This window comes from Aricia agestis, chromosome 9, assembly GCF_905147365.1.
Source record: "Aricia agestis chromosome 9, ilAriAges1.1, whole genome shotgun sequence".
Taxonomy (NCBI): domain Eukaryota; kingdom Metazoa; phylum Arthropoda; class Insecta; order Lepidoptera; family Lycaenidae; genus Aricia; species Aricia agestis.
Genome location: NC_056414.1, coordinates 15,521,618 through 15,546,518, shown reverse-complemented (window position 1 = coordinate 15,546,518; position 24,901 = coordinate 15,521,618). Strand labels below are relative to the sequence as shown.

At 36.4% G+C, this 24,901-nt stretch overlaps 1 long non-coding RNA gene across 1 annotated transcript; it reads left to right on the top strand.

Moving 5' to 3' along the window:
* The first annotated feature begins 1,246 nt into the window (after positions 1 to 1,246).
* Positions 1,247 to 16,382, top strand: LOC121730742. Its single transcript, XR_006036145.1, has 3 exons — positions 1,247 to 1,313; positions 11,675 to 11,683; positions 16,363 to 16,382. It is a non-coding gene; the product is annotated as an uncharacterized LOC121730742 (long non-coding RNA).
* Positions 16,383 to 24,901: the final 8,519 nt, after the last annotated feature.

Here is a 24,901-nt window from a genome sequence, read left to right as displayed (position 1 = left end):
TCTGTAGGTAATATTATCTATCACACGTTTCGTATCCAGGCGCGGTCCGAAGGGGGGGGTCACACATGACCCCCCCCCCCAAATCTAAGGTCAAATTGAAAAATCTCAAAATCTTACCAAATAATAAAAGGAAATTTCTAGCTATCCCCTAACCACCTTAGACTGCTGTCAACCCAGAACCGTCCGAGGGCGCGGATAAAAAAATATATAATAGATTAGTGTGCGACCCCCCCCAAAATTCCAGGCTGCGACCGCGCCTGTTCGTATCACACTATGTGCAAGGTAGTTTCAAAAACAATTAATGGTCGCCTTTCTTATTCTGCCAAGAATGGGTGTATTATTTATCTACAATGTTAGATAGCGTACTCCTTTGAAACGGCTTTACTGATTTTAACCAAATTTTATATGCATATTCAGTGGGTCTGAGAATCGGCTACTGAGTACTTTTTATATTGATAAGTGCATTTGTTGAATAAATAATAGTAAATTATTACAATTTGAGACTGACGACGACCATTGTTTGTGGGACGGGATAGCGATGGACGTTGTCATGGTAACATACTTATTTAGTCACTTCAATAAACTAATAATATAGGTGAATGAGCTGGGACCGCCTTGTAATTTAATATATTAAAATCTCGTATCACCTTGTTTGTGCGTGAACTCCTCCAAACGGCTCGGCCAATTTTTAAGAAATTTTGTATATCTATATTATATTAATACGTGAGCCAACTTTGTATCCCTTTTGACGAAAATTGGGGAAACGTAGGCGAATGAAATTTTGCACAGTTATAGTTTATATGGTGAAGGAGTGCATCGAGCTACTATTATTTTGAAATTATGCTTTTATATCATACATTTTTTTAACAAATAAAACATTACTCACACTACAACACACACACTAGGAATAATGAAAGATTTTTGAGTGACAAGCCTATACATACGAATTATACTCTTTTATTTATGGTTGAAGTCTGTTGACAACAAGGTGACAAATTGAAAATCTATTGAAAATGGATTATAGTTTTTTTTTTATTGAATCTTAGATTCTATAAGACAATGCTTACACGGCCAGTCTGAGATCCGCTGAGTCCCAAAGACAAGAGTTGAAAAAAATATGGCAAAGTCAATATTTTTTTTACAAAATATAGGTAGTAGTCATAATGTCGTTGAAACTAAGGTCGAATTTCGACCATTGGGTGATCTCTAGTTATACATATTTTTTTAATCCTGAGAATAGGTTTTTATCTACTTTTTATATTGACACTAGAAATAATTTATATGGCTAAATAACGTTTACCGGGTCAGCTAATGTATTAATTCTAAAAGGTTTTCCATAATATTTGTATTGTTTTGTGGTTTTATTTATATTTTTGCGGGTTATCTTTGCGTAGGTACTGTTAGAATTTTTTGTCAAAAATTTATATCGTTATTCCATCCAAATTATTATGTTATGAATATAACTAAAATGTTTATTATATACAAAACTTAACCCGACGATCGTGGAAAAACGAGACACAATAGAATTTTTATTGTGTCTCGGTCTCCGGTGACCGGTGAATATTAATTCATCAAGCCCCACGGCTTGACGAATTAATATTCAAGAGACTCCCATACTAAGGGCCTTATCACACTGGCGATTAATGAGCGATTTGAAAGCGACGCGACTGCGCAGCGCACACGCCGCGATGACGCCGCGATTGCACGGCGTGCACGCAGCTTGCCTTCAGCGTTTTGGACACCCAGCAGCAAAATGGATTCTGACGTCACACCCTAGACGAGTCTACTATATATAATAATAATCTGTGTAGACGAGTGTACAAAATGGCGTCCACGCCACGCCGCGACGACGCTGCGCTGTCGCGACGTGCACGCTACGCTGTCGCGACGTGCACGCTACGCTGTCGCGGCGTGTGCGCTAGGGTGGAGCACGGATGTATGGAAAAAAATTTTCATTTTCAAGATTCAGTGTTCTAATAGTGCGGAAATGGTGCCTTATATTAAAATAAAAATAAATGTAATTTTTCATCCAATTTCATGAATATCTTCAGCCTCCGCAGTGACCTCAAAGTTTTATAATTATATAAAAATATAGTATTCATAAGGCGACACATTGTGCTTAATTTAGTAGTAAGTAAATAGATATTAAATTATGGAGAATATAATATAATTGAGACATTTATTAAGTCACTACTGTAAAAAACATAGGAATTTTAAGAATATTTTGAAATATTAAACATAATTATTATTAAGCTCTGAAATCCTTTTTTGTCTCAAATTTAGGCATTACGTTCCGCGATTCCAACTTGGCTTTTATTGCACCTAATAAAGATTTTTTAGTGCACTGAGAGATGAAAGCTTTTGTCGCAACCTTTACAGCTCTTTCAGCTAGACTGTGGCTGGGAAGCCTTAGACATAATAGTTCTTCCTCACCACCAGATTCGACGATGTGCTTAATTTCTTGATCAGATAAGTTTTTCAAAATTGGTGGCTCGGTTAAGATTTTCTGCTAATTTATTAAATCAATATATAAGAAGAAGCGTCAAAATTTATTGATGGTGAACTTAAAACAGTCTAGGTGTTGAAGTTTGTGTATTACTGCGTGCCTTTAGTATACGGCGCACTGCCAGCTCCTATCATCTGTTATCATAGGAAGAAGAATGTTCTCGGAATGCGCAAAATAGCTGTTTCTTTGGATAACAGGATCAATAGCTATTTTTAGACTTACTGGCAGGTACCTGGAGGCCATGATAATATTAAACAAATGTCCCATGCCATCTTTACCTGTTGGTTTATTTTTCATTAAGAACCAAGAAGATGCGTAAACTTTTACTATGAAAATAGCTAAAGTATTCAAATTTTCCGATGGTCCTTCAGTTCCTACATTCAAACATTGTATCCGGTTGGCACGTGTGACCCAACGAGCATGTGATAGTTTGCCTGGGGATTTATTTTCTAGATCTTCTGGAAATTCACCTGATATTACCACCGAGACAATTTTGTGCAGGTAGAGTTGATTTGTACTCAAATCTTTGGCCATTTCTGGAACCATCTGTCCATCAATGTGTTGGAATTTTTTAACAGTCAGATTTTCACAGGTTTCTAGAGCTTTTCCAAGTCTACCAACGTAGGATTTAGGTCCTGAAGTACACCCGTCGAGGTCAAGAAACAAGTGTCTCAAAGGCAGTTCATTCATGTGAATCAATGACTTCAACAGCATATCAGACCCAATGTCAAACAAAACAGATGACGTTTTTGCTGCTGCTGCTCTATCTGACACACCATATCTGCCACAAGCACAGATAATACAATATCACTGACGAGTGACGACGCGACAAGTTGTAGCGAAATGACCCAGGGAGGGTGCCCCTTTTTAAGTTATAAACACAAGAACATGCATCTTTTATTATTCTCTGTCGAAAGTATAACATACTAGTAAACGTTTCGTGATAAATAATTGGCCTGTTTAATAAAATATCGTACATTGAAATAGCGTCCAAGTTGATTCTAAAATCTATTAGTTTCATAAATTCAATGACGTTGCGGAGGCAGTTACTCTAATCCTAATTAAATGATATTTTGCATCAGTTAATTTAAGCCTAAAAGGCACCAAATTTTGACTGTTACATCACCACTTAGTGAAAAAAAATTTTTCGCTCCACCCTAGTGTGCGCTGCGCAGTCGCAAATCGCTCGCTAATCGCCAGTGTGATAAATATTCATCTGCCAAATATTGGTATCGTATCTACCCAATAATTATAATCGCCCAGTCATCTCCGCCCGCAGTGGGACCACGCGCTGTAGCTTTTAGCTAATTGCTTGGAAAAATGCTCACGTGTACTCCCCGGTACTATCGCGAACTACATTCCATCTTTGTGGGCGATATGTTGACAGAGAGCCTTATTAGCTTAGAGATGTCGTTATATTTGGTTATGATTTCCATAAGTTTATTTTGTTGGTTATGCTTTTGGTGAAATTGTTTACGTTACACAAATTGAGGCCTAATATTATATTCAGCTGACTGGTCAAATCACGTAGCTGATGCCTTTAGAAAATGGTTTATACTATCAAGAATATAATAGCACATTTAATATTGTTATCGGTCTTATTGGTTGAATAGTCACATGTGTAAGCTTTATGTTATGTTTATATAAAAATTTACGTTAAAATTTATTTATAGTATATTATTATCTCGGTATCAATAAATATTTAAATATTTCATGACTACAAAATGGAAAATGTAGTGGTAAATGTTTTGATTTCCGGGAGAGTGATTCTAGTAATACAATACATCCGGTCGGGGAAAAAGAAGGCAGATGCCGTTATCGTACTGAAAAGATGGCAGGCTAAAATTCAAGAAACACAAAAGTCATAAATGCATGATTATAAAATATAACAGCGTTTTGTACGTAATGTAAAATAATAAAAAGTTTGAAACATAAGTATTGAATTAGTTGCAACATGCTTCCGCATTTATTATGCTTAGGAAACAACAAAAGATGTGCTGCTTGTCGTTGCTGCCTTGTAATATACGTGCCTTTTTAGCTCAGTTGCAGCTTTTTAGGCATGATCTTTTCCATCTTGAAAACCAGCCTGAAAACAAAACTACATCACTCTCAAATAATTTAATTAAATCTAATTATGTAACAGTAAAATCATTTAATATTATTAAATTGCTATTAATTAATTAATTCTAGAGTTATTTACTCTCAGACATAAATAAGGCCATTTGTGCTCGAATTGTAATTAAGGAATTTTATTGGTACGAGGATTCCTTACTAAATGATTAGGTTACAACTACTGGACGCTTTCCAAGTCTATAAAATTTGCTTAAAATTTTAGTTATCCAATTTATGCTGTGTACGAAACTACATATTGAATTGGGTTAAATGGTGTTTGAGAAAATAACTATAGTCAGTGCATATGCCTACTCGATCATAAAAATTTAAACTCTACTAAAACTATGGTGTCTTGTAAGTTGTATTTCTCAATTACATAGTTAATAGTTATGTTCTATTCACTGCAGTGTATCAGTATCAACTCATTTTGTGGCACTCACACATTGAAAGTACTGTCCAAGAAAGAAAGACATGTTCTGTTACTGAAACCCAAACTACGGAGAAAAGAGAGGGAAATATCATCTTACTCTGTTTAATTTTACCCTATTCAATGCTTTAGTTCTACCTGTCTGACAACACAATATGCTTCAGATGGCAGGTTTTCAATAATTTGGTATACCAATACAATAATCATTAGTATGGATGTCGGAGCGTCGGGGAGAAAAATATAAATTATTTACATGTTTCATGCTTGAGGTTACAATATGATATGACGTCTTGACGCCAGAACATATTTACGGTGAAATAATATTGTAAAAGTGTCAATGTTTGTCTGGAACGGTCACCTTGAAACCCAGAAAATATTCACTGCTTAAGAACTGAAGATAATGTTATTTATTACTAGTTTTTAAGTAGCATTAAGTAGCAAGTTTGTATGGCAAGCATACAAACTTTGATCCCCTATCGATCTTGTGAATTTTGAAAAATACTGTTATAAAAATCGTATCTATCCCATAGGCCACCATTTTGAAATCATTTTTTAAGTTATGTGTGTGTCACATAACACACACAGATAACTTGGCTTTTGGTGACTGAGTTTCTAAATGGGTTCTATACATTCAAAGATTATCCCTACCACGCCATAAGCTCACAAAAATTTCCTCTTTACAATATCACGATTAGTACAGAATATACAGTGTGTAACAAAAATAAGTGATAATACTTTAGGGTGTATACGTGTTCCTTGTAGAGAGTTCACTGTGAAAGTAGCAGCGCTAAAAGACGAAATTTTTTTTCACTTTTGTATGAGCAAGGGCCCGAGCGTCACGAGTTTCCCCATACAAAACTGAAAAAAAATTTTGATCTTTAAGCGCTGCTACTTTCACAGTGAACTCTCTACAAGGAACACGTACACACCCTAAAGTATTATCACTTATTTTTGTTACACCCTGTAGATAACCGCTGCACAATACAGGAACGCTATCATACTAAAGAGCTCAACGCCAACTTAATAACTGAATTCAGAAAGTTTTAAAGCTAAGCCGACGTAGAAAATACCGGAACCCAAAACTTTACACACAGCAAAAACAAGACAAAATATTAAGTGGCGGTACACCAAACAGCAACAAATATAAAATATCAGTTCCATTGCATTTAATGAATTACCTCATTCTGCTCACCTCGGTCCCTGGCGCTGCGCCAGGATATTCCCGGAGGCGTGGGGTCTCTGGGGGATAAGGGGTCTCTAGGGGGTCTACGTGCTGTGATCAAGAGGGGTCTTGAAGCAGACAGTCAATGAGACGGATTTTTTGTGTGTCCAGTCTTAAAGCCTGGGGGTCCTGAGGTGGTTCATCTGAAGGGGGTCTAAGAAGATATTTCCCTTCAGGCCACGGAGTCATCAGACGGGGGGTATTCTTAGGCTCCAGAAAAGGAGTTAATTGAACCATAAGATCTTGAGCGTACGTCCAGTTTTGATCCCAGGGGTCTACAGGTCAAGGGGTAATCAAGATCTTGAGCGTACATCCAGTTTTGATCCCGGGGGTCCAAACGCCAAGGGGAACATTTAGGGGGTCACGACAGTTAGTGCAGGCCAATTGCGCTATCTGCAACATTTGCATGAGCCAAGTAATACACATGCCCCGACACGCGCGTCCTGTGCTCCTAGTAAATTGTTTTACGTCTTTTGAAAGACATGTTCTCTTTTTGAGATTTTGTATTTGGAATTTAACTTTGATTCCAGTATGTATTAGAAAAGGTGACACAGGAAGCCTCATAATAAGCCAATATAAAAAAATTATCGTATTTTGCAAAGTTTTTATTAATTTGAACAGTGATGTAACTAAAAGTAACTAAAAATATATCGTTTGATTAAAATTCTCGAATTTTCTTGGCTTTCCCTAATTCAACACTTATTGTTCTCTAAACAACTTAACTTTTATAATATATTTTCGGCTATTCGCGAAAGTTAATTTTTCTCTCAACATGACCATAATACTATCTTGTCTCCTAAGTTTTTCTATAAATCTTTTGATATACGGCGTCTTGGAGGTGCTGGTAATATATTTTCGTAACCTAATAAACCAGTCCCGGTGAAACAAACTCGCACTATAACTTTTCAAAGTAACAAAGTAATACCCAATCCCATTTCAACACTCGTATCTATTCGATACACTGGATTACAACTCATCCGGCGCTCTTATTACAATGGAATAGAAGTTATATTAAACAGACCAGCTGGAAATGGTCCCTAACAGAAGCTGCACCTTATTTCGCTGTAACATGGTTGAGTTTCGTTTAACTTTTATCTGCTGAAAGAGCTTGGAGAATGTAGTTGTTTAGAATGCAAGGGTCGTGTTTGAGCTGAGTACACATGTGTACGGGCTTATTGAAGTACTTCTGCTTGCGCTTAATATGTGAGCGGAAATGTGTGTTAATAGACTTATGTTCCCCGTACTGGAGAAAGTTTTAGAAGTATTCCAATAGAACTCACGAGTTTGTTTATGGTCGCCTTATATTTTTATGGAGTTTAAAGTTTAAATTAAACTTATTTTGGACATGACGTATACTAGGCATTTTTTCCTCCTTATTTTTGAATAGTTGAGTGCAAATTGCACAATTATTCTTTCACAGCACACTGCGAAGTGCTACAAGATGCTACGATGGTCTACGAGATGCTGCAATGTGTAACGAGTTGCTACCTAGGCCGTAGTGCTAGGATATGCTACGATGTACTATGTTGTGCTACGAGGTGTTACGTTGTGCTACGAGGTGCTACGAGCTGCTACGAGGTGCTACGTTGTGCTACGTTGCGCTATGTTATGCTACGAGCTGCTACGATGTACGACGTTGTGCTACGAGGCGCTACGTTGTGCTACAAGCTGCTACGAGCTGCTACTAGGTGCTACGTTGTGCTACAAGCTGCTACGAGCTGCTACTAGGTGCTACGTTGTGCTACGTGGTGCTACGTTATTCTACAAAATGTTACGTAATGCTAGGTGCGACGAACAAAATGTGCAGCTCCAAAATGCTACGCCCATAAACTATTAAATAATATTATACCTTTTGAAAATAGCCAACACTATTCAATATTTCAAACGTTTTATTGCAATAATAAAATAAATAATGCACTATAATTTCATATATTCAATATATTTTTAACAAAATACTCCGTAAACCAAGCTTCAAAATGCGTTTCATAAAGCTGACACGAGCTACATGTTTCTAAAATTGAAACTAATAATGATCCAATTTAGATGCGAGTATCAAGGCGTGCGGGCGCGCTGCAGCCCGTGATTAACTACACAACTTGCAAAATTACTTATCGTGCGCGCCAGACTTCACTAGGATAACTCTATCTGCAATGAACTACCACCCAAGATATGGATTAAAGTGTACATTATCTCAATATACAGTTTTTTTTTTTAACAATTATTGGTTTTATTGCGCTACAGTCATAATTTTACTGGCGTTTTTTAAGGATTTACAATTCTCTAATTCAGATTTTAATATGCTGTATTAGTTGCACAACTTTTAAACAAAAGATCAAAGGAAGTTGTTATCTTTGAACTTTTATTACAATATTTATAAATAACGTGGTGTAAGCTAAATACCAAGCTCGTAAAACATTAATGTTTTACGTTAAAAACCGAAACCATTAAAGTCATACTAAAATACAACGCGTAAGAAAATCTGACTGACTCACAACCACATCCACAAGTCAAATATCAATTCAAATATCAATTATACAACTTTTACATTTCAAGTATCAATACCATGTCGTCGCACTACTTGACGTTATTCAAAACAATGGCCAATGGGAGTAAATATTTGGAGTCGCTCCCGTCTTCACGGTAAATCGCCTGTCGATACTCCATCATGCGGAGATTGTCTGTCTCTGCAAATAGCGTGCCCGTGGGACGAGTACTTGGGTAACCTAGATCAATATCCAGGTATTAATTACTGTTCTAAGCGGATCCGAGTTCTATTGTTGTCGTCCGTTCAACTTTTAGGGCTGTGTGTTTATAGTTTTATGGTTACGTTGCGTAAACGCTGCATCGTTGTCATATATTTTATCCTGATCGTCTATTGCGATGTTTCAACGGAACGGAAAGCGGAAGGGAAGGTAATTTGATGAAACCCAGTCATTGGTGCGATAATATTTCTGAATGAACATGATTTTTAACCGACTTCCAAAAAGGAGGAGGTTATATGTTCGGCTGTGGATATTTTATTTTATTTTATTTGTATATGTTCTACGATTACTCCGCCGTTTGTGAACCGATTTTTGAAATTTTTATTTTGTTGTAGTTTTCACTCCAATTTGGTCCCATTTTCACAAAAGTGGTGAACATGGGATTATATTTTTTTTATTCGTTGTCACTGCGTTGACGTATGGTTAATTTGTTGGAATTTTGGTTGGAATAGAACGACCACGCTATAGGTATTCACCTCATATTACTCCTTCAATCCCCATAAGGACACCGGTGACCGCGACATTTCCAAGAATCCCCGATCGAAGGATTATTAATTATTATTTAATTGGACGCTTTATACCGTCAAAACATAAAAACAGTAGTAATTTAGCCGTACTCAATAATCAATATTATACAATCGTTATCCCTATACCAGGAGCGCAGAACACAATGATTAGAATCACGGTTTATTTCTCCCTTGCTTAGTCTACAGCTTGTATAGACTATAGAGGAAACTCCGTATACTAGACAATAGATATTGCTTACGGATCTAATAGCACGAGTACATTGTTGGGCGCTCTCGGCCGTTGATTTGTTTCCCTACTTATTACTGCACCACTCCTGCTCCCTTGGTACACATGACAAATCACACTTTGTTCGATGTAGAATTATTATTAAACTCATTGTTTCTCTATGATTATACAATATAGCCTAGGGTCTGAAATATTAAATAGTTGTGTACTTTTCATAGACACGTCCTCTACTTAATCGGCGAAGCTAAAAAGACACACAGACAAATAAGTAACCCAAAGTAAAAACACCCAAAATGATACGTTGTTTTAGCTGTGATTGTATCCCAGGGCCTAGAGTATTTAATAGTCGTGTAGTTTTAATAGTCAAGCAGCTTTAATTTTATCGGTGCATCCAAAAGGGACAGATAGACAGGCATATTAAAACTATACCACCTCTCTTTTACACGAGTTAAAAGGTAAACGAGTGGAGTGGTGCTATAATAAATTCGATGCCTCTGATATGTATGTATGTCTTATTCGCCATAAACTCCGAAGTTAGATAGAGTCGGATAGTAATCTAATTTTGAGAAAATATGATATAACAGTCATCTATCCTTTGAATAAATAGTAATATAAAGCTTTTGTATTTCTGTATTTTAAGCAAAATTAAAATGTATTTTCTGTTGCTCCTTAATTTACGACAAAATGCCGTTAACAAACTAATAAAATCGATTTCTTCACGGCTGTTTGAAATGTCTATAAAAGTTAATAGCGCGGGAGTCAAGAATCAGTTTTATTAGGTTGACATTGAAAGCCTACAATAAATTACTTCCAAATACTATAATTGTATCAAAGTAAAGCTTTATTAGGAAAGTAATAATTAAATAAATATACAGATGTACATAATAAATCCCAATAAAATATTTATTAACGTTGACGCCTATGATGCGGATAAAATTGTAAGTAAATTAAATAGATCTCTCTTGACAAACAATATTAAACTATAGCCAATAGCCATGTACAATAAAAACAGAGTATGGCATGGCATCAGTGATATTATGGTATCAGGTATGGTATATCGCTCTTTTCATTACTTTAAATTATTGCTTTATTAATTTAACTTACTTATATTCTCTTCTTTATTTTTAAAGTTTTATAAAAACTTTTTTTAAGACTCAAGATTAATCTTCACAAGATTAATCTTGAATCCACATCTCAAGATCGAACTTAAGATCTATCAGAGGGTTGATTTTAAGATGATGTAGATTTTCATTAGTCGGACAAGATAAAAATTAACATGTCGTTTATATTCAGAATGTTAATTACCGCCATCAGAAGTCAAATCGATCGTTCCCGGAGCGGCCGGCGCTCGCTCAGGCGAATAATCTTGGATTTCATGAAACCCTCGTACCATGAGTTCTAATTAAGAGGCTTAGCGATATCATCAAAGGACAAAGGCCAGTTCTATATCGAGTAATATCTGAGCGCCGTTGCTCTCTCCATGTTGGCAATGATGATTGGCACCATAATTGTAAAACTCTGTAGAACGCATTTCATATCGATTATGGACAATGCTGTAAGGTCTTGGTAATTTTAGATTGGCAATTTGTTACACATTTACTGTTTTTATGGAGGTGACGCTCTAAAAACTAGTGAAAAAACAACTTCAGTTTATTTGAGCTGTAAAAAGCATATTGCCCAACGAAGCAAAACAAAACCAACCCTTGATAAAACTTAATATAAGTTCAATTCTGTCCTACGTTCTGTTACGTTTACCTTATAAGATTGACATGTCTGTTTGTGTAAGGCATTATAGCTGTCAAAATGATATTTTGATCATCAGGTCTGCCTCCACGTATATAGCGGCCTTAAGAAATTATTTATTATCATCTAGCTCAGTGCAGGACTATAAGTTTTAATTTGTTTTGCTTAGCTACTGCAGTTTAGGAATAACACTGGCTATTCCGGTTTTATGTCGTCATCAAACACTGCGACTTCGTGGTAATGGTCTTTTTACTGCCCTGAGGCCCGATTCTCAAGCGTCGAATATCGATCGACATCACATCGATCGGATAAACATTCGAGGCATGAGAAGTTCGATCTTCGAACTGTTTTGCTTGCAGCGCATAATATCAATCACGTGAGAACTGAAACGTGATTCGGGGTATGAGAATTACACTCCATCGCCTTTAATAGCTTCCGCTGATTGAAACCCACTAATTAAAAGAACTCTTAACTCTTGAAAGACTCTTAAATGCCAATTGACAATAAAGTAGTAATTAAAACATTTTCAGAAAATTCAGAATACACCTGTTTTCGAATGTTGAAAAAAACCTGCATGTTATTCAGAAAACAACTATTTAAGATTCAACATCAGATTTCTGATACCATTGTATTAGTCAATTTTGCGTAGCGCTTAGTGCGCTACGTTTTAAAGGGTTAAGTGTAAAATCATTATCATCTTATTGCCGTCCACATCTTCATATCATCATCACCAACATCAGCATCTCAGCCAGCCATCTTGAACTCGATCGTGGTCTATCTTAAAATATAATTAGAATAATCATAATAAAATAATATTATGTTACCCAAGATAGTACTGCCACGGTTGTACGGAAAATGGGTTGTAGCTATGTCATGGTCATATTGTACAGAATTCATGTTACCTGGGGTGGTGAGTAACATTTCTCACCTAGCATAATAAATTAACATAAGATCATAATTTCACTTTAAAGTCGGTTCCTGTAACCATGATGATCATGTCCGAGAAATTCGCTGGCAAAATTTGTGAGGGTATTTTTATAGACACTTAGAACTAAACCACCAGCTAAAGCACATTCGTGGTATTGCACGCCCCGGCTCTATCCGCTTTCACGCTTGGCCGCACACTGGACGCGTCACTCGCTCGTGAAATAGTCCCAAGGACCAAAGGATTATAACCTTTATTTCCATGATGATAAAGAACGTTTCAGAATGAAGTCGAGGAGATAGGTTTTTGTACAATGTATCAAGATACGTAAGAGTTAATACGCAATTTTAGAAATTTCTAGCCATTTGTAGCGGAAAAGTTTAGACTGCTTAAAAGTGTTTTGTAAATAGAAAATATTTGCAGATAATATAACCGCCTCTTTAAAGATGTTGGTGTATGTGAGTTGTGGATAAAAAAATGACATATTGTTACATCTTGTGCAACCCAACAAAATGAAAGAGAAATAATATGTTTTGCCAAAAAATATTGGTTAGTCTATCATTTTTTCGGGACAAAAGTATCATATAATAATATATCCTTTACTGGAACACAAATTATCTCTATACGAAAATTAAAAAAGGTGTGCAGCGTCCTAGTCCTGAAGAGGTAACAGAGAGTCATAGACACTTTCGCATTTATAATCCTAACTAGATGTCCCATGGTTATGACTTATGAGCCTATAATGACCCTGTTATTGGTACTTTTCATAGTCTTTTAGATCGAGACTCGAGTTTGTCAGGCGATAATTAAAAAAAAAATTACCTACCTAATATTATAAACTTGAAGAGTATGTTTGCTTGAATGCGTTAATCTCAGGAACTACAGGTCCGATTTAAAAACTTATTTCAGTGTTAGATAGCTCATTTATCGAGTAAGACTCTAGGCTATATATTATCACGCTAAGACTAATACGACCGATGAAACGCTGGAAAATGTGGGAAAAACAGTGGGAATATTAGAAATTACGAACTACTGTAGCAATTTTTATGGCAATATTAAGCACAGATGTAGAGTTGACCAAGTGAAGGAAGTAGGGACATAAGCTATTTTTTATGGGAAAATGTACGGTTTCTGTTAAATTCCTAATTTACGAGGGCGAAGCCGCGCGGGACATCTAGTTCCATATAATTTTCCCCGTTTTTCCACATTTTCCTCTGTTTCTTCGCTCTAATTGATCGTAGCTTAATAACATATAGCCTATAGCCTTCCTCGATAAATGAGCTATCTAACACTGAAAGAATTTTTCAAATTGGATCAGTAGTTCCGTTGAAGCAAACAAACTCTTCAGCTTTATAATATTAAATATAGATATAGATGAAATACCTCTCACAAAGTCTGGCTGGCAAATGATGACTCCTATTCAATTTGCCGTCGGCTAGAAATGTTTTACGAGATTATAACACGTATGAACCGTACAAATCTATTTTCCCCATTACGTAATTCGCTAAGCCGGTCTTTGTGTTCGTCTGGGGCCTTTGACCGTGGTTCCATCTCCCTAGACGCTTTCAGTTTATGTGTGAAATTACTCGGAAAATGTACAGCTCTAAGACTAGTTAAGACCACGGTTCCGACAGTTTTTTTTTGTGGAAACAGTAATGCATTATTGATTTCTGACAGTTGGAACGAAGTCCCTTATCAAGCGTTCGGCGTAAATCTGAAGGCTAGACAGAACGATGTTTGACCTCAAGGTCAAACATCGTTCTGTCTAGCTACTAATACTACTAATAAAAAGTGTCGAGGTCAACTCAACTTGACCTCGACACTTTTTATTAGTTAGTTAGCACTAGCATGTTAGGGGCAGAGGGCGATGATAGTAAGTATTCCTGTGCGTCAACTAGATGGCGTTTTTGAAACGAGTTTTTTTTTTTTTAATAAACAGCGACGAGTTGCTAGTATTCTTTTGGCGTTGGCGTTTTTTTATAATAAATTTTTGAATGTATATTATGTATACATAAGTTTTTTGAACATAAGAAATAACTTCGTTCCATTCGGGTGTCCCTTGACACTTTTCGACCTTGACCTTGACCTTGACCAAACGAGCAAACGGGTCACCTGATGGAAAGCAACTACCGTCGCCCATGGACCATCGCAACATTTGAAGAGCTGCAGGTGCTTTGCCGGCATTTTTACTCTTCTACTAATTCATTAGTATTTTGCTCAATCGTTTCTGTTACGCAAACTTTATTGTAATTAATTATTTTCGAAACAAAATAAGCTAGACATTGAACAAAATTTTTATTGCAGATTAATATTTGTAGCGTAAAAAATGAAGTTCAAGGTATTCACAATGTGACAGTCTACTTTAAATTCCCGAACGCAATATTGTTATTCTTATACGTATGGAAATTCACACAACTCGCGAGTAAACGCTTTCTGAATAATAATAATAATATATTTATTCAGTATTTACAACAATGGTGACATAAATATTATGTTAGAGCTACTTAACTACTACAAACTGAATGTACTAAAATATTTATATAAATACTGTATCGGGTATCGTACTCCCATCTTTTTTACGCTCTTGTATAGCTATCGCAGGCTTTGAGGCGACCGAATCCAGACATTCCGTGACGAAAATAAACTTAACACCCCCACTCCGATGGTGCGACGTTGCCGCGCCGATAATTGTGTGCGTGTGACTAGACGTATGCGAATTATATAATATAATCAACTTATATGCATAAGTTGATAAAAATGCATGCAATAGCTTTACCGCGGCGGTCTCCGAGTGCCACACGTATTTTAAAATGGGGTATTATTTAACGAATATCCTTTCTGTACAGCGTTTCAAGTGCCTCATGGTACGATTCGTCTATACGATCGATCTTGACGATTGACCGCATCAAAAATGTCGCTCCAATTTGATTAACGGCCGTTCCCAATATATGATCTATCTCTGGTTTTGCCCTACTAGAGATAGTAATAGCTCACAATTGACATAAAATATATGTCTCTAATGTCTAATGTGAGCTATTCCTATCTCTAGTTGGGCCAAACCAGAGATAGATCAAATATTGGGAACCGCCATAAGTAAATCGTCAACGATCTTGACATACACCATAGATTCGTCGTTTCGATCGGTTTGATGCGACGGATCGTACACGTAAATCTTACCGTGTATGGCCCTTTACGCCCACATTTCTTCCCAATAGGGTATTAGCTCATAATAATATTTCACAACCAACTAACATTTAACTTTTGGAATAAGGAACAACCGACAGTCCTCTAGTGGAATAAACGACATAATTACTTAATGATCCTGACAGTACTCCCTCGAGGTACAGTTAAGTGACAAAGCACTTAGCTCAAATGGATCCCAGCGTCCCCAAGACTGTAATTTTTATTAGCACTGGTCTGAGCAATATAGAGCTAAATAATCTATATTCAAGTCAGTCAGCCATCATTGCAAATGTTAAAATGGCTTCCTTCGATTGGTGAGAATCGACCTCTGAGTCAAGAGCGTGGCTCTTGACTCAGAGGTCGATTCGATTCCCGTGTTGGAAACATTTTATTTCCAAGTTTGGTTAGGTAACCAAACTTGGAAATAAAATTGCCTGCATTGTCAGGTGACAATGCAGGCTGATCACTTGATTATCTGACAAGTAAGATGATCCATACGTCGGATGGGCATATAAAAAAGTCGGTCCTGCGCCTGATCTCTCGCCAGTCGTATCGGTCTTCCAATCCACTGGGTTATGAGAGAAAAAGGAATAGAGAATGCTCTTGTGTACTGCGCACACACTTGGGCACTATAAAATTACTCCTGCGTAATTGGCCTGGTTTCAATGAAACTGGGCACCGCCACCGAAACCGGTGTGGGAGTTATTATTAATAGTTAGTAGCCAACAGAAATTCACTCAATATTTTGGTCTTTAACCACTTTTATACTAAATTTCATAAAAAATATTTCAGTGGTTTAGAAGTGAGGATGTTAAACACAGACAAACTTTCGCATCATTAATATCGGTATAGATTTAGCGCGACCAGAATTAAATGTTCAAAGTTTAGCGTAACAACTCACGGCCTTGAATATACTTTTGTACAGTCAAATTCTAAAGCGAATATACACACACATTTTCGCCTTGCGGTAGAAAACGACATTACGTCCTCTCCTACGCTGCGCCGGCGATTTACTCTCCCTCCATCTTGTCACGTGTCTTAACTAAATATTAACATTTGCCCATTCCAGGAAAAGCATACAACGCCACTAAAAAGTTTTCACATCAAAAAATTCTAAAGTACTCATAGGTATGTGGACGTGTCTGCAGTATCTATAGTCAGCGACTCAAGGGGCGGGGTTCTTGACCTGTATGAAGTGCCATAGTGTCGCCGATCGCTTTGTGTAATCACATTATGCCTTTCTCCGCGCCGCCTTTTACAGGCTGCTTCAAGATGGCTTCCTTTGTGACAGTAAGGTAAGAGCTATACTTGTTGCGCGAGTTACTTCACTGTATTTTATGGTAAGGAGTATTTTAGTAAGTGCAATTTTGTAGTAAAAAATTAGGGAGTATTTTAGTAAGTGCAACTTTGTAGTAATTCACTGTGGTATATTTTAGCACGAATATTGTGTGGTAGCTCTGAGTTCTCTGATCTCGTAAAAAGTTTATTGCTATTTACATAGATAAGACTAGAGTTCTGATATTAAAGTCCAGTTTATGAGCTACTGACTAGCGCTAGACTCTTTTAGAATAGTTATCTACAAACTGTGGAAAAAAAACTTCCATCACAAAAACCTTTTTCAGAAACTGGCCATAAATTATTTGTTCTTTTTTTTATGAAATAAGGGGGCAAACGTGCAAACGGGTCACGTGATGGAAAGCAACTTCCGTCGCCCATGGACACACGCAGCATCAAAAGAGCTGCAGGTGCGTTGCCGGCCTTTTAAGAGGGAATAGGGTAATAGGGGAGGGTAGGGAAGGGAAGGAAATAGCGGAGGGTAGGGAAGGGAATTGGGCCTCCGGTAAACTCACTCACTCGGCGAAACACAGCGCAAGCGCTGTTTCACGCGGGTTTTCTGCGAGAACGTGGTATTTCTCCGGTCGAGCCGGCCCATTCGTGCCGAAGCATGGCTCACCCACGTATAAATTCTTCATGTAAGTTACTAGAAACAAGACATCTTAAAACAATTGCAACAACAAATAAATCATATCTGGTGTATAAAACTAGCGCATTTCGCTGCTAATGTCGTATCGTGTAAGGAGGCCAAGAGGCACTCGCGGAACCGGAAATTGTGAAGAGGCGGCCTTCCGGCCCCGTGCAGTATGATATTACACATTTATGATGTATTCCTAGAAATATTCTGATTTATTTATGATACAATCACGGAAAGTGGAAATGTGCATTGCTTCCTAATAGATCTACCCCAAAATTTGAATAGTACTATGGTCTAACTCTATAGTTTTATTGTTTATTTTGATATAGTGATGTGAATGTGTGACACTATGATTTTAATGGAGGGAGAACTATGATTTTATACTTATATAATATGTTGAATGAAACTACTTTCATAATTAAAGACGATTCAAATCAGGTGTTTACACAAGAGTGTGACCTAAGATATTTTAAAAAAATTTGCATATATAATAATAAATCTTTATTTTCTCTCAACAATCTAATTTAACGGCTAATTAACAAATTATGCTGCATTACATTAGAAAGTGAGGAGCTGGTGTCTGAATTAGGCAGTAGCCTGTGTTACAGATCACCAGGACCCCAATTATACCGCGGACACATAAATAAGCGACCGTTTAGATTATATAATTTATATCTATGATTATGAATACAATTGTAATAGAAAACAGTACTAAGGACTACAATTCTGGGTTAAATAAATCGGGAATAAAACTGTCTAGTAGCAAGTGGGTGTTGAAAAGTAAAAGTAATAATTGTATAATATAATGTTGTGATTAATTACTATTGATAATAAGATTTTCTGTAGACATGTATCTGTGTTGTACAAAAGCGGCAGCGGCAGTCGACGGCAGCCGTCGACAGTTTATCAGTTTATCACAGTTTATTAGTTGTGACGAACTGCGTAAAGGTAAGAGTCTACAACCGAAATATTGTAATCTTACAACAAAGTGTTCGGGAAAAATTATAGTTTTATGAAAGGTCGTGGTAGGCCCCCTGCAAGCATCATAAACTGTCAATGGCTGCCGTCGGCTGCCGTCGACTGCCGCTGACACGTGCTGTCGACTGCCGCCGACACGTGTCGCCGACACCGCCGTTTGTCTGTAAGAAGCCTTACCCTCTTATATTTGAGTTTTTTTTTCATTTGTAGCGGAGTATTCTCAATTTCTCACGTATGACCTTTATGACAAAATAGTTATTAGTACTGAAGCCAGAACTAATAAATGTTTATACCGTGATTAAAATTCTCATTACCTTCTTATTTTAACAGCCTTATGTACGAATTTTATGAAAAATTAAAAACCTTTTCGTTAAAAAATATAATGGATGATTCTATTCATTAGGCTCAACAAAATAGTACAGAAATAGATGCGTAAATGGATTATGCTGTGAGCGGACTGAGTGCCTTTTCAACTTTTGTTCCTACAGCCGGAGTTTATGAGGATTAATGTTCTAGACTTTATATTATTGTGACGACTGACGATGCTAAACGGACGACTTTTCATAATAACATTTAACACAAACCAAATATCTGCTGACTTTATCTGACAAATTGAGAAAGCCGCATGACAGAGAGAGAGCATTAGCTATGTCCACACTATGCGTTTTCTTCTTCAATTTTCATCATCTTCTTTCATTTAACTTTCGTTTCGATCATAGGCATAATTATGGCATAACTAAGTAATTTGGTCGCGCTGTGATCCGACCTAATAGCTATGTCCACACTGTGCCTTTTTTATTCATCAAGGGCATGCGTTATAGCGCAGTCAACAGCGGATGTGAAGCATGTCAGTGACGCATACGCTCTAACCGTATCCAAAACTTTCGCTTGGTTCTTTTTTTTGGAATTTCTTATGACCAAATAAGCCGCACATATTTCATACCAGTTAAATGTTCTCGTCGCACATGTTACAATAATCTTACCGACATTACAATTACTGAACATTAACAAAAATGACAATGTTGGCGTTGCGGTCGTTGACGCATTCAATTATTGAATGCACCAAAATTAAAGTTGAATGAAAGAAGATGACGAAAATTGAAGATGAAAGTGCATAGTGTGGAGAGGGCTAAATGACGTTGATCCGCCATCTAGCTACGTATCGATTTTCTTTGATTATACATTTATTTGATGTGTTAATATTTTTGTTAAGTTGCTGCTGAAGTGTAGCCGAAATGTTAAAATTAAATGAAACAATACACACCACCATAATTCAAAGTACTTTAAATCGTGTCTCACTATGTCTATTGTGACTATGTTCTGCTTCCTTTATTATCACTTGAACATTCAAGTGAACCTGCGACTCCCACTTGGCTGATAAGTGTTTTATTTATAACTGACCGAGTATCGCCCGCAGCTCCTTTGCGACAAAATTCATTTATGATGTGAGAACCGTACATTTTTCCGGAACAAAAAGTATCCTAAATTCTTTCCCGGGATTCATGGTATCTCCATACCAAATTTCAGCAAAATCGGTTCACCGGTTTGGGTGAAGAGGTTACAGACGGACAGACAGACATACCTTCGTATGTATAATATTAGTATGGATGCTTCAAACGTGTTCAAATCTCATTAAAGACACCAGAGCTTTAAATTCGTATCACATTTAATTAAATCAGCGAGCGTACTGAATCATCGAAATGAATTGAGCCGCAAAAAATAGCAGCGACATGAAATAATAAATTGTATTTCGGCTTTTAGGATCAGCAATTACGCGTGTAATGGAACACGGTAATCCCGCCATCTTGTTCTGGAACAATCGCTTACGAGCGGCTTAAAAGGGTTGAAATATAAATAATGTATACTATGTATTTTGTGCTACAAAGATCGTAAAGGTCAATCACGAGTACACATAAATTATTATGCCAACAAGTAAACGGTGAATGAGAAATAACTTGTAACAAAGTACTTAAAGGTTTAGATGTAGCTATATCTATTCTTTAGATTTCAGACCATAAATATTATCCGCCTTTACAAAATTAAGAAGAAGACATTTACGAATCACAAAACGGTCGATCTGACTAAGCATCGACTGTAAAGTGGTGAAATCACACCGTGTTTACAATTTACAGGCGATGCTTAGTCAGTCACATTGCGCACACATAAAAGTAAACTACGCTTTCAAAATGATTTCTGAAAATAAATACATTTCCTGTCATTTACGAAATATCCAACAGTCACTGTAATAAAAAGTAAAAGTGTCAATTGCAGGTAAGATGCTTATTCATCGCCTGTAACTAGAGCGTCACTCACACATATGCAAGTAAACTACGCCTATAAAAATACATCTACTTATACTGTCAAAATATCCAACAGTCGCTGTCATAAAAGGTAAAAGTGTTCTCAAGTCAAACGAACCACACAAACAAATGTAAACTAAAACTTTCCCCCGGGGCCGGCTCGTTCATATTTTTCAATACAAGTTCAGTAAATTCGACACAAAACTAGTGGAAACAAGCAATTCCGCCTGTGTATACGAATATTGAAAAAGTTTGCGGCGCATCCTCAGGGCGCGGGCCGAGGGCGTAGAAGAGACGAGTCAGTATGAGCAGCCTAAATAATTTATGTTATTCTTACAATTTTGCATTACTATTTAATATATAAGTTTCTTTACCAGCTTAGTATAATATTACAATTTACAGCCTTATTAATTTATTACTTTAGGCTTTTGCTTCACAAAATTGTTATTGGAACGAAGTTCCATATCGCGCGTTCGGCGTAAATCTAAAGACTGAACGATATTATTTGACCTTGATTTGACAACGACACTTTTTTATTAGTACCTGCATGTTAGGGGCAGAGGACATTGTTAGGAAGTATTCATGTGCGATAACTAAATGGCGTTTTTTTAATAAACAGCGACGCGTTGTTAAAATTCCTGGGCGTCAATAGATAGCGTTTTTTAAATATTTTTGAGTATATAATATTATGTACACAGGTTTTTTGAATATAAGAAACAACTTCGTTCCATTCGGGTGTCCCTTGCCATCTCTCAAGTTTTTTTCTACTAGGGGCGAAATTCGGACTTTTTTGAATTTGATGAAACCCCAGGAACATTGATACTAATTGTATCTTGAATATCGCTTTCCAAGTAGTCAATAAAAGATTATTATTATTTAATATGTTGTACCTATAGTTACAGTTCTCCTGAGTACACAATTAGTACATGTTTCAAAGTTTATAACATTATTTGGTTGAAATACAAAAAAAAAATATATACGCTTAAATATTATTTGAACAATGTTGTTACTGATTCGAAAAAGTAATAGTTTCGACGAAAAACTAGGGCTTACGAAAACACCATTTCGCAGAATTCGCACTTTAATTCAATTGTTATATTTTTATTTTTTCCACATAATAATAAAACAATATTGCTATGTACCTATAATTTGTAAAACGCTATCAAAAGGTGCGGGATTTAGTGATAGATATATTTTATAAAAAAACTGAAAAAGGTTACATATAAAATAGGTACATATGCACATTTTATGTCTATTACCTTATTCGGACTAGACAACAAATTGGCCTATTTACTGTACATAGTCTTACTGAAGTGTCTGCTCTACGTCTAAGCAGGGTTAAATCTAAATAGCGTCAAAGGTCATGCAATAAATAATTGCGCACCTTGTTTCCAACTTTTCTCATTTCCCGCGCTCCACTGTTGAGTTCAGTTCTGTGTGTCTTCGCGCCATAACCTTAAACAATATGTATAGTGTGAAGGTATCATAATATTTGCTTTAATCGTAACACGATTTGTTGTTGTGATACCAAAGGCGCTTTCAAGAATAGTTAATTAAGGTCGTTTTTTAAGTCGTCACTAAAAAGTTTAAAAAAGTAATTTCTTGCTGTCTGTCAGTATAATATGCTATTGTATTTTTAAAGAGATAGCAGATCCAGCGATTCAAAAGGAAACTTTATGAGTATAGCTCGGGTCACTTCCCACTGCAACGTGACGCGTAGATGTCGTGAGACAAATTTTTAAATTAACCATTTTTTTAACTTTATTCACACGATGTACAGCCACGTAATTAATTACTTTTATTTTTCCTTAGTGCTGGTTAAAGTCTTGCATACCAGGCAAACATAACGTAATAGAACATTAATGCTATTACAAGCGCGTAGTGTTTCCTTTCAATTTGCCAGCGTCCCGTTCCGCCCCAGTTGCTGTGTCAACACTGTCGCTGCTTGCCTGGTACCTACGAAATACTACGTTTATCGATGATTTCATCAAACATTACATTAAATACGCTCACCGATGATTTGATCAAACATTATAATATTATGTTGTTAATGATGTAAATAAACGTAAGGAAGCAAAGAAGGTTGCTCGAGTTATATGCGTTGTTCAAAATATTGAAATAAAATAGCTTTGCTTTTAGCACATTTCTTATACTTATGGTAAATCTATTGTATCATCGAGGAAGTTGATTCCTATGCAATTGACAGACCAACGTTATTTGGTCGAATATGTCAATTCAATGTTAATTGTGATCCGTCAGCTGGGTTTGACGTAACGCGACCAAACTACTTAGGTCCCCGATTTGCATAGGAATCAACTTCTCTGATAGTACATTGTAAACTGTACTATTGTGTATTGTAATATAATCTATATATTTATACGTGAGAGAAAAACTTTATAACCCTTTTGACGAAAAATGGGGAAACGTAGGTGCATGAAATTTCGCACAGTTATAGTTTATATGGAGAAGGAGTGCATCGAGCCAATATTATTTTAAAATGATGCTTTTATCATATATATTTTTAACAAATAAAACGTTACACACACTACGATACTACTACTAGGAAAAATGACTGATTTTTGAGTGACAAGCCTATACATACGAATTATACTCTTTTATTTATGGTTGAAGTCTGTTGATAACAAGTTGACAAATTGAAAATGGATTATTGTTTTTTTAATTTAATTTTAACTATTAGACATTGCTTAAACGGCCTGTCTGAGATCAGCTGAGTCCCAGAGACAAGAATTGAAAAAAATATGATAAAGTCAATATTTTTTACAAAATATAGACAGTAGTCCTAATGTCGTTGCATGTAAGGTCGAATTTCGACCATTGGGCGATCTCTAGTGTAAATTGAAAACGTAAGGAGATGAAGTGGATCACTAACATTTTAAAACATAAGGGCTACTTAACTCATTTTTCCCTTATTATTTGAACAAAGTTACAAGAACTTACCTACTTCATCGTCAGACGACTGTGCATAAAAACCGCATTTTTAAGGTTTCGTACCCAAAAGGTAAAAACGGGACCCTATTACTCTGAGCCTTCGATGTCTGTTCGTCTGTCTGTCTGTGTCCAGGCTGTATCTTAAGAACCGCTAAAGCTATCCTTCTGAAATTTTTACAGATTATGTATTTCTGGTGCCGCTATAGTAACTAATACTGAAAACAAAATAAAAATTAATATTTAAGGGGGGCTCCCATACAACAAACGTAATTTTTTTGGCCTTTTTGGATCGTAATCCATAATGGCAACATGTACACACTTGAAATTTTCACAAACACCTCAATTTTATACGTACTTTAATATTATATTACAAAATAAAAATAAAATAAATAGTTAAATAATCCCATACTTACCAAAAAATATATATTTTTCCCAACTTTCGCTCTATAACGATACGGAGCCCTTCGTGCGCGAGTCCGACTCGCACTTGGCCGATTTTTTTGATTTCAAATCACTTTCCCATTTAAAGCCGCCATTTGTGCAAAGAAACGGAAATTATCAAATTGTTAATTTCCCGCTTCATTCACTTACGCCTTCAATTATTTGAAAGAGCGAAAGTAGTGGTTAGGACTTAGGCTGGTATAAATAGTCAGTACTCAATATGCATCTCGGTCTCAAGACACGGTTCGATGGTTTTGGACATTGGATGGCTGTCAAAATTTGGACCAATCACAGAGCCGAACCGCGTCTTGAGACTGGGTCGCATCTTAAGTACTGACTATTTATACCAGCCTAAGTCTCGTGAAAATTTCTCACGTTTCACTCATCGCTTCTACTCGAATAACACCCATTACACGTTTTAATAATAATACTATACAGTATACACCCCACCATCTGTTTTACAAAGGCAAAATTCCCAAAAGATAATAAACTATCCGTTCCTCCCAAACTATACGATATTATTATAATAATAAGGGCGTTTTTAGAATGCACGTGCCTCCAAATTTCGCGCTACTTGATAGGAGTACTGTTTCGGAGGATTTGCGAGGGTCTCACATAGACACGAAAA